General features: G+C 44.4%; 1 pseudogene; it reads left to right on the top strand.

Annotated features, from left to right (window-relative positions):
- The first annotated feature begins 226 nt into the window (after nucleotides 1-226).
- LOC112626975 overlaps nucleotides 227-17,560 on the top strand; it is a 71,210-nt pseudogene continuing 53,876 nt past the window's right edge.

Consider the following 17,560-nt stretch of genomic DNA (forward strand, 5'->3'; position numbering starts at 1 on the left):
CCTCTGTCTCTTGCCCAGAGACTGTAGTAGCTTTTCTCATCTGTTCATTAGGACCCCTGGATATTCAGCCTATCTCCACCGTAAGGCATCCAGTAGGCTTGTGAGGAATACAAGGATGAATCCCATAGTCCTTGCCTGCGGGATAGGACCGTGTTAATGGCTTCTGATGTCTCTAAGCTAGTTCATGAGGGGATCCCAAGCTGGGCTTCAGGAGGCTATGTGTGAAATGGATTTACAGGACAAAGAATTGGAAGCAGCAAGGAGTAGGCCTATCTGGCAGTTTAGGAACTGTGGACTGAACGAGGCTGCTGGTAAGGGAAGGAAAAAGAAGGGTCTGGAGATAAGAGCCACAGATTATGCGATTGATTGGTGCTGGGCCACGGGCCGTCCGAGTGGTACAGGGGGTACCATCTTCTCAGCCGTGGCAAATGGCGGGCTGCTCGGCTTGAGGAAGGAGCCCTGGACTACTGTGTGTGAGCCCAGCAGGTCCCCTAATGTCTCTGAGCTCCTCTGTAAAATAATAAATAAATAAAAACACAAAGCCCCAGAAATTATAGGTTGTTTGGAAATACAACTAAGATCATGGGCATAGATCCAAGTAAATGTTATTAAACTCTTTTGTAACATAATATAGGGCAATTTTAAGTCAGATACCTCTAGGGCAGAGCCCTTCTCTCTGTTCCATCATCATTATCCTTTAAGACATCTAGAGGAGCAATGAATGCGATCAGATGAATGTAAAGTAATTTCAAATCACTACCAAGGCTCTGATGCCCGTCATATCCAGTCCAGTTGTTGACTTTTTTCACAAGAATTGGGCTGGGGCAGCGCTTCCCAAACGCTAATCGATTTCCCAATCCTCTGAGGATCTTATTAAAATTCAGACTTTGATTCAGCCACTGTTGGCCAGGGCCCAAAATTCTGCATTTCTAGCAAATTCCCAGATGATACCAATATTGCAGCTCAGAGGCCCACACTGTGAGTGGTAGGAGCAAGGTAGCACCTGGGATTCAGTCATTCAAATACTCTATGCCCAGGATTTCTTGAAAGCTATCGGCTGTGACTTCTCTCTCCCTTTTCACTGAAAGCTCATGTTTTTTTTTTTTTTTTTTTGAGACAGAGTCTCACTCTGTCACCCAGGCTGGAGTACAGTGACGAGATCTTGGCTCACTGCAACCTCTGCCTCCCAAGTTCAAGCGATTCTCCTGCCTCAGCCTCCCGAGTAGCTGGGACTACAGGCATGTGCCACCACGGCTAACTTTTGTGTTTTTAGTAGAGACGGGGTTTCACCATGTTGACCAGGCTGGTCTCAAACTCCTGACCTCAAGTGATCCATCTACCTCAGCCTCCCAACATGCTGGGGTTACAGGCATGAGCCATCTCACCCGGCTTCATCTTCTTCGGGTCAGAATTGACAGAGAAGAATTTCCTTAGAGCAACTCCTATAGAAGGGAGTCAGGGAGGCAAAGGAAAATTACAGATTTGTGGAAAGCCATTTCTTCAAGCAGTTAACACGGTGACCCAGGATTACAGAAAGAAGTTTAGTCTGCCAGACTTTCATCCGCACGTTTTAGGTACGGCAGTATGACTTGGTCTGATTCTCATCTGAAAGCCTAATCGATAATTTTGTTTTGTTTTAGTCTTGTGTCCTGTAAGATTTTCCTTAGATTCCACCTCCTCTGAGAGGCCTCTCCTTTTCTATTTTCTTTTCCTAACTCTCAATCCTCTATAACAGGGACCACCAGTGCCCAGGGTTGTGGACCTGTACTGGTCTGTGGCCTGTTAGGAACCCAGCTACACAGCAGGAGGTGAGTGGCAGGCAAGTGAGCATGACCGCCTGAGCTCCGCCTCCTTCACATCGGTGGTGGCACTGGATTCTCATAGGAGTGAAAACCCTATTGTGAACTGTGCATGCAAGAGACGCAGGTTGCATGCTTCTTATGAAAATCTAACTAATGCCTGATGATCCAAGGTGGAACAGTTTTATCCTGAAACCAGCCTCCCCTACTCCGTCCATGGAAAAATTGTCTTCCACGGAACCGGTCCCTGGTGCCAAAAAGGTTGGGGACCTCTGCTCTATAATCTCCTTGGCCTCCAGTGTCTGCCTGTATCCTAACTCTGGCTTCCCTGTGTCTGGCCACCCTTTTATGGTTCTCCTTCAGAGCGTAATCTCCTTGAAGGCAAAAAGGAGACTCTAGCCCCTGTAGTCAGGGGTCTTAGAGAATGTCTGGCATATTCATAGACACTCCAGGTCTACAAAAATTAGCTGGGCATGGTGGCAAGCACCTGTAATCCCAGCTACTCAGGAGGCTGAGGCAGGAGAATCACTTGAACCTGAGAGGTGGAGGTTGCAGTGAGCTGAGATCATGCCCCTGCACTCCAGCCTGGGTGACAGGGTGAGACTCCATCTCAAAACAAACAAACACCCATAAAATTACATTTATTAAATTAACTGCCTTAACTACGAGATCATGTTCATTCATTTTTGAGAGTCAAGTGACCCTTCCTTTCATGAAATAATGGTGATACCCTGAGGTCAGGAGTTCAAGACCAGCCTGGCCAACATGGCGAAACCCTGTCTCTACTAAAAATACAGAAATTAGCGGTGTGTGATGGCAGGTGCCTGTAATCCCAGCTACTTGGGAGGCTGAGGCAGGAGAATCGCTCGAACCTGGGAAGTGGGTGGGGAGGCGGTTGTAGTGAGCCGAGATCACACCACTGCACTCCAGCCTGGGCAACAGAGTGAAACTCCATCTCAAAAATAAATAAATAAATAAATGAAATAATGGTGATAGGAATTCATAGTTTTTTGTTGTTGTTTTTGTTTTTAAGTGCTCTTACTTGGCAAAATAAACTTATCATACTGAGTTGAAATCCCACTTTTTTTAGACTACTGTGGAATCCCAATGCCTGAGAACGATTGCTGTGGAGAAAGGAGGAAGCAATAAAGTCCTGGGTCTCTGAGAGCAAACAGGGAGGTGCCTTTAATGGATGATTTTAGTGGAGACTGCAATAACAATTCCTGCTCATAAATATCACCCTTTCCACTGTGCCCAGCTTACTTTGAGTAGCCCTTGAAAATAGGACCTAAAATTCATGGAAGGACTTCCCCTTTTATTTAAACAAAATGATTGAGGGCTTCATCTTTGAAAAAATTCTGTTCAGATGGGCACCCTGCAAGGGTGACTTGGATGGGAAGAGGATGTGGGTGTTGTGTGCCTTTCTCTCACTGGCACATTGTCTCAGTCCCTTTGGGCTGCTGTAACAAGATATATAGACTGAGTGCTTTGACACAACAGAAATTTATTTCCCATAGGTCTGGAGGCTAGGAAGTTCAAGATCAAAGCGCCCATAGTTTTGGTGTTTGGTGAGGGCTCGATCTCGTCTTCAAAGGTGGTGCCGCCTTGTGGTGTCCACACAGCAGGAGGGGTGAACAGCTTCCCTCCGGCTTTTCTTTTCTTTTCTTTTCTTTTTTTTTTTTTGAGATGGAGTTTTGCTCTTGTTGCCTAGGCTGGAGTGCAGTGGTGCCATCTCAGCTCACTACAGCCTCTGCCTCCTGGGTTCAAGTGATTCTTCTGCCTCAGCCTCCCAAGTAGCTGGGATTGCAGGCATGTGCCACCATGCCTGGCTAATTTTGTATTTTTAGTAGAGATAGGGTTTCACCATGTTGGTCAGGCTGGTCTGGAACTCCTGACCTCAGGTGATCCACCTGCCTTGGCCTCCCAAAGTACTGGGATTACAGGTGTGAGCCACCGTGCCCAGTCAAGGCCTTTTTTTATAAGAGCCCCAATCTCGTTTCTGAGGGTGGAGCCCTCATGACATCATCATCTCCCAAAGACCTCACCTCCTAATGCCATCACCTTGGTGATTAGGTTTCAACATATGAATTCTGTGGGGACATAAACATTCAGACCATAGCACACAGGTGACTTAATTTTCTTGGAAATGATAGGAGACTCTTGCTTGGGGAGCACACATTTCTGAAGGATTTGAGTAAGGCAGCCAGAATTTCTGTGTAGGGGCATGGATAGGAAGTGAGGGGGTTGGGTGTGGGGAGACCAGAGCACTGCCTAGGAAGGCCAAGGGTATTTAGCTGAGAGAACAAGGGTAGTGAGAGAAAGTCTTACATGAAGAGGATGTCCAGAGGCATATTGAACAAGTGCAAAAAGAGACAATAAAAGGATAGGGAAACCAGATTTTACCTGTTGATCTACCTTGAAGCAAAAACCCAAACCAAAATAAACACAGAAACCAAAAAGCAAAACTCCCACAACGTCATCAGAAATGGGCTATTTCCACATGGAGTGGCAGATGAGCTGATGGAATTCTTATCGTTTCTCTATTTCAGGAAGAATAGAGTCATGAGGGATGTCTTTCTCACTGTGTTCATATCATTGTCTGATGATTAGCATGACTGACATGATAAATGCAGGTAATTACAATCCTTTTCTTACACACATTTCACAACATTCAGCCCTACACAACAGAATTGATCTTGTATTCACGACTGCAAAAAGAATATCCTTGTATGGCTGGGCGCGGTGCCTCACGCCTGTAATTCCAGCACTTTGGGAGACCGAGGTGGGTGGATCACCTGAGGTCAGGAGTTTGAGACCAGCCTGGCCAACATGGTGAAAGAACGTCTCTACTAAAAATACGAAAATTAGCTGGGCGTGGTGGTGGGCACCTGTAATCCCAGCTACTCAGGTGGCTGAGGCAGAATTGCTTGAACCCAGGAAGCGGAGGTTGCAGTGAGCCAAGATTGAGCCATTGCACCCCAGCCTGGGTCACAACAATGAAACGCCACCTCAAAAAATAAAATAAAATTTAAAAAAATAATCCCTGTATAATGCAGTAGATCACAGAATATAATGTAGTTATCCACGTACCATGACCCCAGAAAGGGCTTGGTGTGTGGCTGATCTCTTCTTTATTGCCCCCTGGGTGAGTCATGAATCATTGCTCCCAAGAAACTCTGACACACTTTCTAGCAAGTAGTATTCACCATCATGATAGTATAACTACCATTCGCTGCTAAGTAGTGCAAAAATTAAAAAAGAAAAACCGCCTTTATGAGGTAACAAGCTTTAGAGCAACAGCAGATTGTATGTGATTATAGCAGCTGAAACGATTTTGCCATGTAATGGGCTTATGATGTCTGTTGGATAGTGGCTTTTTTCTGAGCCATATAAAGTTAAAATTACCAATGGTCAAGTATCAAATCTGCTGGCATTTCACATCTGTAACTGTTTCAGTAATTAAAAGGAGACAAGGACTCTGGCTGTCAAAGGAAAGAATGACCCAGGAATATATATATATATGTGTGTGTATATATATATATAAATTTTTTTTTTTTTGAAACTGAGACTTGCTCTGTCACCCAGGCTGGTGCAATCTTGGCTCACTGCCACCTCTGCCTCCTGGGTTTAAGCAATTCTCCTGTCTCAGCTTCCCCAGTAGCTGTGACTAGAGGCACGTGCCACCACGTCTGGCTAATTTTTGTATTTTTAGTAGAGATCGTGTTTTACCATATCGGTCAGGATGGTCTCCATCTCCTGACTTCAGGTGATCCACCCGCTTGGGCCTCCCAAAGTGCAGGGATTACAGGCATGAGCCACCACGCCCTACTTTTTTTTTTTGTGAGACAGAGTCAGAGTCCTGACCCAGGACAGTCTCACTTTTCTCCATTGAGGTGGGGGAGAGGCGAGGCCATAAAGAGGGCAATGAGATAAGGATAGGAGGCAGCAGAGGATTTCAGGGTGTGGACTTTAGAGTCGCACTGTCTGGGTCTGGGTCCAGCTCGGCCTCTTATCAGCTGTGTGACTTTGAGCAAGTTACCTAACCTCTCCACGCCTCATTCCCCCAAGTGAAAATTGAGAATAACGATGGTACTAAGTCATAAGGTTGTTGTGAGAATTAAACAAGTTTATAAGGTGGTTGTGTTCAGCATGCTATGCAAATAAATGTTTGCTACTTCTGGAGGAGGCATAGCAGGAAAACTGCTCTGGTGTAAAGGTGCAGGGCAGATTGGAGGGTGCCTGGGAAGCGGTGTCGTTGTCTGGGCTAAATACCTGAGATTGTTGTCTCATGGCCATAGAAAACTAGGATGCAGACACACAAAGAGTAAGGTTCAGAGTAGAAGTCTAATAGGTGAAAGAGAAGAGCTCTTTGCGGCAGACCGGGGTCCCAGAGAAATGGGTTGCTGCTTCCGCAGTGAAATACAGAGCATTTAATAGATGAGCTCGAGGAGGTGGTGTCTGATTTACATAGGGCACAAAAGATTGGTTGGACCTGGTGCGCCATTTGCATAGGGTGTGAAAAACTGGTTAGGGCTAGGTATGTCATTTGCATAGGGCATGAAAACCTGGCCACCCTCACCCTGATACTTTATTATGCAGACGGATTCTCCACCTGGCTGGAGCCATGTTTTTTTTGAGACGGAGTCTCGCTCTGTCGCCCAGGCTGGAGTTCAGTGGTGTGATTCCGGCTCACTGCAACCTCCACCTCCCGGGTTCAAGCTATTCTCCTGCCTCAGCTTCTTGAGTAGCTGGGATCACAAGCACCCACCACCACACCCGGCTAATTTTTGTATTTTTGGTAGAGATGGGGTTTCGCCTTGTTGGCCAGGCTGGTCTTGAATTCCTGACCTCAGGTGATCCACTTGCCTCGGCCTCCCAAAGTGCTGGGATTACAGGCCTTTGCCACCGCGCCTGGCTGCCTGTTTCTTTACTGTACACATGGTGACAAAAGGAAGACGGAGCTTCTATGTCGAATATACCTGGACCCCAGGTAGCCCTTTTCTATTGGCACAGCAGCCGGTGTTCACCGGTGCAAGCTTCCAGCTTGCTTTTATCTATGTTAACAGCTCGATTTTTCAGGTTACTTTTTGTTAGAAAATAAATAATTTTGGGGTCTGTTTGTTCAAAGGGAAATTCCGGCCAGGCAAGGTGGCTCAAGCCTGTAATCTCAGCACTTTGGGAGGCCGAGGTGGGCGGATTGCCTGAGCTCAAGAGTTGCAAACCAGCTTGGGCAACATGGCGAAACCCGGTTTCTACTAAAAGGAAAAAAAAAATTAGCCGGGTGTGGTGGCGGGTGCCTGTAATCCCAATTACTCGGGAGACTGAGGGAGGAGAACTTGAACTCGGGAGGCGGAGGTTTCCATGAGCGGAGATTGCCCCATTGCACTCCACCCTGGGCGAGAGAGCGAGACTCTGTCTCAAAAACAAAAACAAAAAAGGCTGGATGCGGTGACTCACGTCTGTAATCCCAGCACTTTGGGAGGCCGAGGCAGGCGGATCACGAGGTCAGGAGATCGAGACTATCTTGGCTAAAGCGGTGAAACCCCATCTCTACTAAAAATACAAAAAAAAAAAAAAAAATTAGCGGGGCGTGGTGGCAGGCGCCTGTAGTCCCAGCTACTCGGGAGGCTGAAGCAGGGAAATTGCTTGAACCCGGGAGGTGGAGCTTGCAGTGAGCCAAGATCGCGCCACTGCACTCCAGCCTGGGCCACAGAGGGAGACTCTGTCTCACAAAAAAGAAAAAAAAAAAAAGAAAAAAAAATGGAGGTTCTGCCAAGGGCTCTGTTGCCCTTACTATCTGCTTTGATAATTTCTTTCTAGCTCCTGTATCACCTGGTCAGGGACCTCTGGGTCCTCTCACCACCTTCACGGCGTCACAGAGGGCCCGAGGCAGGTGGCCTCTGGAGGGCCCCCCAGACCCTAAGCAAGAAACCCAAGTCTGGGGAGTGGAAGCGTCCTTTTCACTAGACTTAGCAGTGTCCTCCGTCTTTTTCTCTGTGGTTTATATTGTTGGTGTTTTAAATGTAAAGACGTTTTTCCTGATTATGAAGGTCCGGAGTAACTGCAGCACTATTTGTAATAGCTAAAAATTGGAAACAACCTAAATGAATCATTCCCATAAATGTTCATTTCCCCATAAGGGAATGAACAAGCTAATTATGGGATATTTGTTTGAGAAATACTCCACAGCACTTAAAATAAATGAATTGGTTCAATACAGAGCATCCTGAGTGGCTCTCAAAAATCTAATGTTTAGTGAAAAAAAGTAAATCACAGTGTGATAAAATTTGTGTAAGTTTTGAAGAACACCAAAAGGAACACTATGGGATGTTTATGAAGGCAGAAACTTCTAGGAAAGTGTGCAAACAGTCCGGGTACCGTGGCTCATGCCTGTAATCCCAGCATTTTGGGAGTCTGAGGTGGGCGGATCACTTGAGGTCAGGAGTTTGAGACCAACCAGGCCAGCATGGTGAAACCCCATCTGTACAAAAATACAAAAATTAGCCGGGCGTGCTGGCGTGTGCCTGTAGTCTCAGGTACTTGAGAGACTGAGGCAGGAGAATTGCTTGAATCCAGGAGGTAGAGGTTGCAGTGAGCCAAGATCATGCCATTGCGCTACAGCGAGACTCTGTCTCAAAAAAGAAAAGTGTGCAAACACAGACTAGATGGCTGCATGCTGAAGAAGAGAGGGATCTGGGATGGGGAGCAAAGAAGACTGAAACTCCATCAATGATATTCTATTCCTTTATTAGATATCTGAAGTGGAAACAACAGTTAATTCTGGGTAGGGGAGTCATTATTTTTCTGTTTAAAACTTTCCCCAATTAAAAATTTTTTCATGCCCATATTAGAAAATTTAGAAAATACGTTTATTTTTATTTATTTATTTATTTATTTTGAGACAGAATCTTGCTCTGTCGCCCAGGCTGGAGTGCAGTGGTGTGATGTTGGCTCACTGCAAGCTCCACCCCTGGGTTCATGCCATTCTCCTGCCTCAGCCTCCCCAGTAGCTAGGACTACAGGCGCCTGCCACCACGCCCGGCTAATTTTTGTATTTTTTTTTTTTTTTTTTTTTTAGTAGAGACAGGATTTTACCATGTTAGCCAGGATGGTCTCGATCTCCCGACCTTGTGATCCACCCGCCTCGGCCTCCCAAAGTGCTGGGATTACAGGCATGAGCCACTGTGCCCGGCCTATTTTTAATTTTTTTATACTTTAAGTTCTAGAATACATGTGCAGAAAGTATAGATTTGTTACATAGGTATACATGTGCCATGGTGGTTTGCTGCACCCATCAATCCGTCATCTACATTAGGTATTTCTCTTAATGCTATCCCTCCCCTAGTCCCCCACATCCCGACAGGCCCTGGTGTGTGATGTTCCCCTCCCTGTGCCCATGTGTTCTCATTTTTCACCTCCCACTTATGAGTGAGAACATGTGGTGTTTGGTTTTCTGTTCCTGTGTTAGTTTGCTGAGAATGATGGTTTCCAGTTTCCTCCATGTCCCTGCAAAGGACATGAACTCATCCTTTTTTATGGCTGCATAGTATTCCATGGTGCATATATGCCACATTTTCCTTATCCAGTCTATCATTGATGGGCATTTGGGTTGGTTCCAAGTCTTTGCTATTGTGAACAGTGCTGCAATAAAAAAAAAAGGGGCTGGGCGAGGTGGCTCATGCCTGTAATCCCCACACTTCAAGAGGCCGAGGTGGGTGGATCACCTGAGGTCAGGAGTTTGAGACCAACCTGGCCAACATGGTGAAACCCCATCTCTACTGAAAATACAAGAACAAAAAAAAATTTATCCAGGCATGGTGGCAGGCACCTGTAATCCCAGCTACTCGGGAGGCTGGGGAGGAGAATCGCTTGAACTTGGAAGGCAGAGGTAGCAGTGAGCCAAGATCGTGCCATTGCATTGCAACCTGGCAACAAGGGCGAGGCTGTGTCTCAAAAAAAAGAAAAAAGGAAAAGAAAAGAAAAAAGCATAAAAAGTAAGTAACTAGCATTCAGATGTAATGACCATCATCACTTTTTTCTGCTGTGATGTGTGTAGATGTGCGTTTGAAATTGTAGTGTGTATATAGTTTCGTAAAATGCTTTTAAAAACGTAATGTATTATATTTTCCTATGTTAAATGTTCTATAAACGCATGCTTATCAGCAGCTACAAAATAGTTCATCTTCTGTACACACCGAAATTTATTCTATCATTTTTCTATAGGTAGATATACAAACTGTTTCCAACCTTTTGTCACTGTAAATAATGGGCTGTGAACATTGTACATTTCTGATTATTTCCTTAAGATATATTTCTCTCTACATATTTTTATATAGATATATTTATATTTAATATTATATTTGATATATATATTTTTTCTCTATATATTTCTATATTACTAGGAAGAAATGCTGGCCAGACAGGTTCAAAATGTATGGGCATTTTTAAGGCAATTGATACGCATTGTCGAACTGGTTTCCCAAAAGGTTGAATCAATTTAAGCTTCTTTAGTTGGGTATCAAGTCGCCTGAACTCACCCCACCTCTATAGCAAATTTGTTTTTCCTGGGCCTCTGGGCTTATTTTCTTTTGGATTTCCTCTAGCAGTGGTTCAGACCTCAGGAAGGGAGTGGCTTCTGGCTGGAGAACAGGCTTGGTGGGCGATTTCCCTAATATTTGCTCCTGTGGGAACCTCAGAGCCAACCCCCTCCCTCCCATGATTTCAGTCACTTCCAGTCATTAGGTTGAAGGCCTGTCTTGTTACTGCTCACCACCTCCTACGCTGTGGCTAACACATGTACTGGAGTCCTTCAGAGAGGAAAGACAACCCGTTATTTGGTAGTTTGCTGTCTTATAGGAAGCTAAGGACAATACTCAGCAAAAACACAAATTCACCCTAAGTGACTGTCCCTTTCTAACTGTCATAATCCAGCCCTGATGGTCACTGTCACTGGCAAAAATCCTTTCCAAATGGGAACACTGCTCCCTATCTGAAATTGATTCTAGTTAAGGGGCCACTGATGAGTATCATCTGGCTCAGCAGGAGAACGAATGGGTTAGTCTTGGTCTGTTAACATTTACAGATATTTGTTATCACCCATATTCCAGGGAATTTGTTGACATAAGCCCCAACTATTTTGAAAGAGCATTCCACCTTGGGATACTGTACTGCTTTTAAATTTGTGTCTGTATAAGGCAGTAATTATTTGCACATTCAATGGTAAGATTTCCATCCATTCAACATTAAAGTAAAAAAGTAGCTGCCTCCCACTGTTCTCGGGATAAATAGCTACAACCTCACCATGAGCCACAAGCCTGTCTGGTTTCCTCTCATGAGAACGCTCCTCTCCCGCCTCCTCGACTTTCTTTCTGGCTCTCAAACACAGCACGTTCCCCCAGCCTTGGGGTCTTGGCATGTGTGATTTCCTTTGCCTACAGTGGTCTCCTTCCTCCTAGAAATTGCTCCTGACTCAGCAGATTCCACTCCAGCACCCTCCTTTGCCCAGTCTTATTAGAATCCTTTAGAGGAACTCCAAAACCCCATCTGCAGGCAAGGCTTCCCTGATGCCCCAGACGAGGTCTGGACTCTGGTTTATATTATCACAGCATCTGGTGGTTTTGCTTGTGGTGCTTTGCAATTTGTAATTCTATGTTTATCTGTGTCATCAGAGTTGAATGTCTGTCTCTCTCATTGGTATATGAGGGCTAGGCAGGAAGGGACAGCTTTTTCTTATCACCAAAAGCTCGTGGCCACCAGCACAATGCTGACCAGATAGGTGCTGAATTGATGCTTGCAAATGAGTAAATGGATATTGACATGCTGCAGCTGATGGCTGGGGTGGGGTTAGTGGGGTGACTGAGTGTCCTGGCATGCAGTGTTTTTTCTATTTTATTTCTATTTTTTGCAGGGGGTTACATTATTTCTCATGCCATATAAGAGTGCCTCTCAGGGTGGAGACTTTTTTTTTGAGATAGAGTCTCGTTCTGTCGCCCAGGCTGGAGTGCAGTGGTGCGATCTCGGCTCACTGCACGCTCTATCTCCCAGGTTCAAGCAATTCTCTGCCTCAGCCTCCTGAGTAACTGGGATTACAGGTGTGCACCACCAGGCCCAGCTAATTTTTCTATTTTTAGTAGAGATGGGGTTTCACCATCTTGGCCAGGCTAGTTTAGGATAATATCTTACATTTTCTTCATCCTAAGACACCACTGACTTTAAGATGATCATCATTTAATAATAACTTTTCAGTGAAAAAAATCCAAACCAGACCAAATAAATCAATAAATAAGATAAAATGCCTCACTATAGCTCCTGCATGTTGATTTTAAAACACATGTTGATTGTAAAACATACCCAATTTCCAGGCATGTTAACATGTTAAAAAAAAAATGAACATCTTTAGAATTTAGACAAAATGTGGCAATGCCTACCAAAAAGGATGACTGTCCAAAGAGATGATGCATGTTCATCATTTTGCCACGTGCCTGGTATACCTGAAGCATTTGTTACTGTGAATGCTATCTTTTCCTTTGAAAGGGTTCACTTGTTTTCAGTCTGTGGGTTGTGTATTCCCAAGGACGTTAAAGGGCTCATGCCTTCTATTTCTTTATAAATTCCATCTCCCCTGCCCCCGCCCAGTATTTGGTAAGCTGTGATGAACACACCGTAGATGTCAGTAGTGGAGACTGATGGAGGTATCCGTGCCTTGAAGAGAAAGGCTGTTTCGGACCCTGCTTCCTGCTAGGGAGGAGTGAAGGGAAAGAAGCCAAAAAGTGGGGAACTGGCTTTCCTCAGACCGTCTGTGCTCAGGATCTGGCTCCTTTGCTAAACAATCAAGGGAAGAAAAGCCCCCTGTTTGGTGGGACTGCATTCTCTGTTGTGGTCAGGATGTTATTGTTGTCTTTTCTGTGTTTTCACGGAATAACATTACAGCATGTTTATTCTCAGAGATCTTTGTTGGCTGTTTCCAGTCCCACTGCCACTGCCTGGCCCAGGCCTTCATGACTTCTTGCTTGTCCCATGCAGTTGCCTCCCAGAGAGTTTCCTGCTGGTAGACATTCCTCTCTGCAGCCAGACCGATTTAATTCAGACGAGATTGGGCGTGTTCGGGGTGATACGGCAGTAGACTGACCCAATTTAATTCAATTCCATACAAATGAGCGAGGTACTGTGGCTGGGTTCATCATCTAAGTTGTGAAGATGCTCATCTCGCTCCCCTGGTCTCTTGCAGAGACTGGTTAAGCTGCAAATGCTGGTAGCCACAGAAAGCATTATTCTCATGAACATGTAGAGAGTAAAGTACGGTCTGGTGAACAAAGCTTTGCTTTCTGAAGTTGGGTCTCATTCCAACATCCTTGTGTTCCTTCTCTTCTCAGCCTTGATTTGTTCCTGACTTCCTGCCCAGCCTCAGGGTCTTGATTTGGTCAAGCCTCAGTTGCCTCTGATTTCTGGAAAAATCTGCTTTTACCTCACTCAGCACACTGTCTAGGTTTCCCACACAGCACATGATTCCATTTTCCTATTTTGGAATATACTCAGACAAGCACAAAGCTGATTTCTTTTCTAGACTATAAACTCCTTGAGAGCAGGAGCTCCATCTCATTTACCTTTACATTGTAGTTTTTACATGGAGCATGCATAAAATGAGGAAGTTGCTTAATGGTGACTGAAACATCAAAAGGAATGTATTATAGGGTTTCAACTCAGGTGCTAAAAAGCAGTAACAAGATATTTCTTTTTTTTTCTTTTTCTTCTTCTTTTTTTTTTTTTTTTTTTTGAGATGGAGTTTCACTCTTGTTGCCCAGGCTGCAGTGCAATGGCACAATCTCGGCTCACTGCAACCTCCGCCTCCCCGGTTCAAGCAATTCTCCTGCCTCACCCTCCTGAGTAGCTGGGATTACAGGCATGCGCTACCATGCCCAGCTAATTTTGTCTTTTTAGTAGAGATGGGGTTTCTCCCTGTTGGTCAGGCTGGTCTCAAACTCCCAACTTCAGGTGACCCACCCGCCTTCGCCTCCCAAAGTGCTGGGATTACAGCCGTGAACCACCGCGCTCAGCCGTAACAAGGTATTTCTTACGTGTCCCATAAATTAAATCTGGGGAAAAAGCGATCCCTACACAGTGAAGGGATCTTTCTTTTGCAACAATCATTTCTTTTTTTGTGTGTTCTTCCTTTGAACTAATGTAATGGTGCAAAGGGGCCTTTCTTTTCTCTGATGGACAGAGGAGGGATGTATATACTGTCAAATATACTATTTTAGCAATGCATCCATTTATGCATGTATCCAGTGCTCAGAATGCAGCCAGTATATATTTTAAAACCAACACTGGTGCTTTATGAAGGGTGGGTTGAATTCAGACGTAGGCACAAGGAGGCAAAGGCAGGATCAGCTATGCCTTGGTGACCTGGACTTAGGTCCCAGATGGGTGAGGCCAAGCCTCGCTGCCTTCTCAGCGGTGGTTCCCGGGGCACAGTGTGAGAATGCTAAACAGCCTCACCCTTCAGAACTACCAGCTTTCAAGAAAACAGGTAGCACAGAGAATGTTCTCTAAGCCAATGACCTTGTGGCATCTGGAAACGGAAATTCAGTGTTTCAGGGTGCGCTAACAAAATAACTCGATAAGCAATGTAGCCTGTTGGGGTTTCCATGTTACATTTTATGGATTCCTCAAGTTTTAGGTGATTTTTTTGAAAATAATAATTTATGGCACATTTAAAACTTATGTATGGATGTAATTTCTAAATCCAATTTCTTCTTTTTTTTCAGTAACCAAATTAGATTGCCATCTTTATCTCGTGGCAGGCATGTGTTTCCACGTACAAATAGTCACCCAACAAAAAACGATTTGTTTTTACTGCCTGATAGATGATTTCCAGATTTTTGAAAATTATCAAAAAGTCAAAATAGCAATTTAAAATTTTTTAAAATGTGGAAAAGCCTTTGTAAATATTTGAATAGGCTCAGGGGTCAATGGATGTGGGTTTCAAACTCGGTGTGGAGTGGATTGAACTTCATTGTCTTGAGCATCTTTCCTCCTCTCAGTATCTGCCTCTGCAGATATAAAACAGAAACGAAGATGACAGACAGCCCCTACACACTGAAAGGATGTGAAGTAAATAAAATAATGCATGGAAACATATCCTTAGACCAACGGTCACTTCTAGGTTTGAATTAAATCATGATCCTAAGTTGTCTTAGGTGCTGTTCTTTCTGCATAGATCCCTTATAAAAGATTTCTTTCTCAGTGACAGATGACGAGTAGCTCATCTGTCAAAAACTATTCGGTAAAATTCATTTATCTTTCCATCCTTCTCTGCATTATTGCCTTTATTTTTCAGGCACTGCAAAAGTGGCCTCATTTTCAATGGCAGGCATTACTAGAGGGGTCATCCTGTCTGTGTGTGTTCCATGTCACCCCTACCTGCTGGTAGCCGTGAGTGGGTCCCCAGTGCTGGAGACATGGTTTTCTCTTCTCAGTGCTGGCCTCACGGGTAATGGTAAGCCCTAGAATTGCTCCAAGGCAAAGAGGTTTTAGGGCAAGACACTCTCTAGTCTAATTTTTCTTGCATTATTTCTACTGGATGCTAACAGAAACCAACAGGTGAGTAACCTCTTATCAACCTTTGGGAAATGCCTACCTGGTTTCCTAGGTAGAAGCTATTCGATGAGAAATGTCATTCTGTAGTTCTTTCTGAGTTTTGCGATTTTTATCACAGCCAAGTTATTTGCCTTAAGGACTTTTCCAAACCCATTACTTTCCTATAAAATATCCTCAATGGAAATAATACACTTCTCATTATGTAGTTACTTTCATTGCTGGAGCCTCAAAAATACTTGAAAAATCTTTTAGACTCCTCTTCAAGGACTATTTTTACCACTGTAAAATTTACATATGGTGATATATAGCAACTGTTTTAATAGCTTACAGCCATATTAATAAAATCTAGACATAATAAGACAAAAAGGACTCTATATCTCAATGATAGCACAGTGCTTGCTTAGAAATGCTGAGTAATCACTCTGGCTGGAATTGGAGCAGCAAAGGCATTATTTGAAGAGCATTATATGATGCCTAATGACCTAGAGAAAGTATGACCAAGCTTTCTATCTAATTGGAAAAAACCCTTCCTTCTGATTGGGTTTGTGGGGACAATGCTGCTGAATGCCACATTTTCTCATTTGCCTTTTTCTTTTTATTTATTTATTTATGTATTTATTTTATTATACTTTAAGTTCTAGGGTACATGTGCACAACGTGCAGGTTTGTTACATTTGTATACGTGTGCCATGTTGGTGTGCTGCACCCATTAACTCATCATTTACATTAGGTATATCTCCTAATGCTATCCTTCCCCCCTCCCCTCTCCCCACAATAGACCCCGGTATGTGATGTTCCCCTTCCTGTGCTTCAGCAAAATCAATGTGCCTTTTTCTTACACTTACATAAAGGATGCCGGCTTTAGGGTAGATCTCATATAATCACTGGTGAAGTTTTGCATCTCAACCCCTTCCTCCTAGACTGCAAAGCCCATCTTTGAAGGGTTCCAACCTTATCTACCCAGAGGTCTGCTTAATCCATTGGAGCGGCCAACCTTGCAGGGGGTGTGATATGAGGGCTAACCTAGCCTAATGCGTTATCACTCTAGCCTCGCCAAAAACCCACTACCATCATTCAAAATAATCCTTTGTAAATTTCAGCACTGGTATGGTTTGGATATGTGTCCCCACCTAAACCTCATGTTGAGTCATAATCCCCAGTGTTGGCTGTGGGGCTTGGTGGGAGGTGACTGGATCATGGGGGCAGATGTCTCATGAATGGTTTAGTAGCATCCTCTTGGTACTGCCCTCAGGATAGTGAGTGAGTTCTCATGAGATCGGCTCATTGAAAATTGTGTGGCACCTCCTCACCCGCTCTCTTACTCCTGCTCTGTCCATGTGAGGTGCCTGGTCCCACTTCAGCTTCTGCCATGATTGCAAGTTTTCTGAGGCCTTCCCTGAAGCTGAGCAGATGCCAGCATCATTCTGCCTGTACAGCCTGCAGAACCGTGAGCCACTTAAACTTTTTTTTCATTACAAATTACCCGGTCTCAGGTATTTTTTTATACCAATGCAGGAATGGACTAATACAAGCACATTTTCTTTAATATATTTAAAATTGTGACACCTGTAATCCCAGCACTTTGAGAGGCCGAGGCAAGTGGATCACCTGAGGTCAGGAGTTCAAGACCAGCCCGGCCAATATGGTGAAACCCTATCTCTACTAAAAATTCAAAACAATTGGCTGGGCATGGTGGTGGGTGCCTGTAATCCCAGCTACTTGGGAGGCTGAGGCAGGAGAATCGCTTGAACCTAGGAGGTGGACGTTGCAGTGAGCCGAGATGGCACCATTGCACTTCAGCCTGGGCAACAAGAGTGAAACTCCGTCTCAAAAAAAAAAAAAAAATTGTGTTATAGCAAGTCATTTTTTAGTATTACATGTAAATAGAGGAAACTATTTGCTCTATGTGAGTGTATACTGCTATACTATATTGTTAGAAAAGGAACCTCCACAAGGACTTGCTCTAGCAACATGGGCTTTTCTAGAACCAATATTTTTTACTTAAAAATAGTTGATAAGTCAATGTTTAATTCCATCCATCCTTCCCCCAGGGGAAAGACTTCCTGGGCATTAAGAATATTTTGTAATGGCCAGGCGTGGTGGCTTACACCTGGCCTGTAATCTCAGCACTTTGGGAGGCCGAGGCGGACGGATCACGAGGTCAG

Source organism: Theropithecus gelada, chromosome 6 (genome assembly GCF_003255815.1).
Source record: "Theropithecus gelada isolate Dixy chromosome 6, Tgel_1.0, whole genome shotgun sequence".
Taxonomy (NCBI): domain Eukaryota; kingdom Metazoa; phylum Chordata; class Mammalia; order Primates; family Cercopithecidae; genus Theropithecus; species Theropithecus gelada.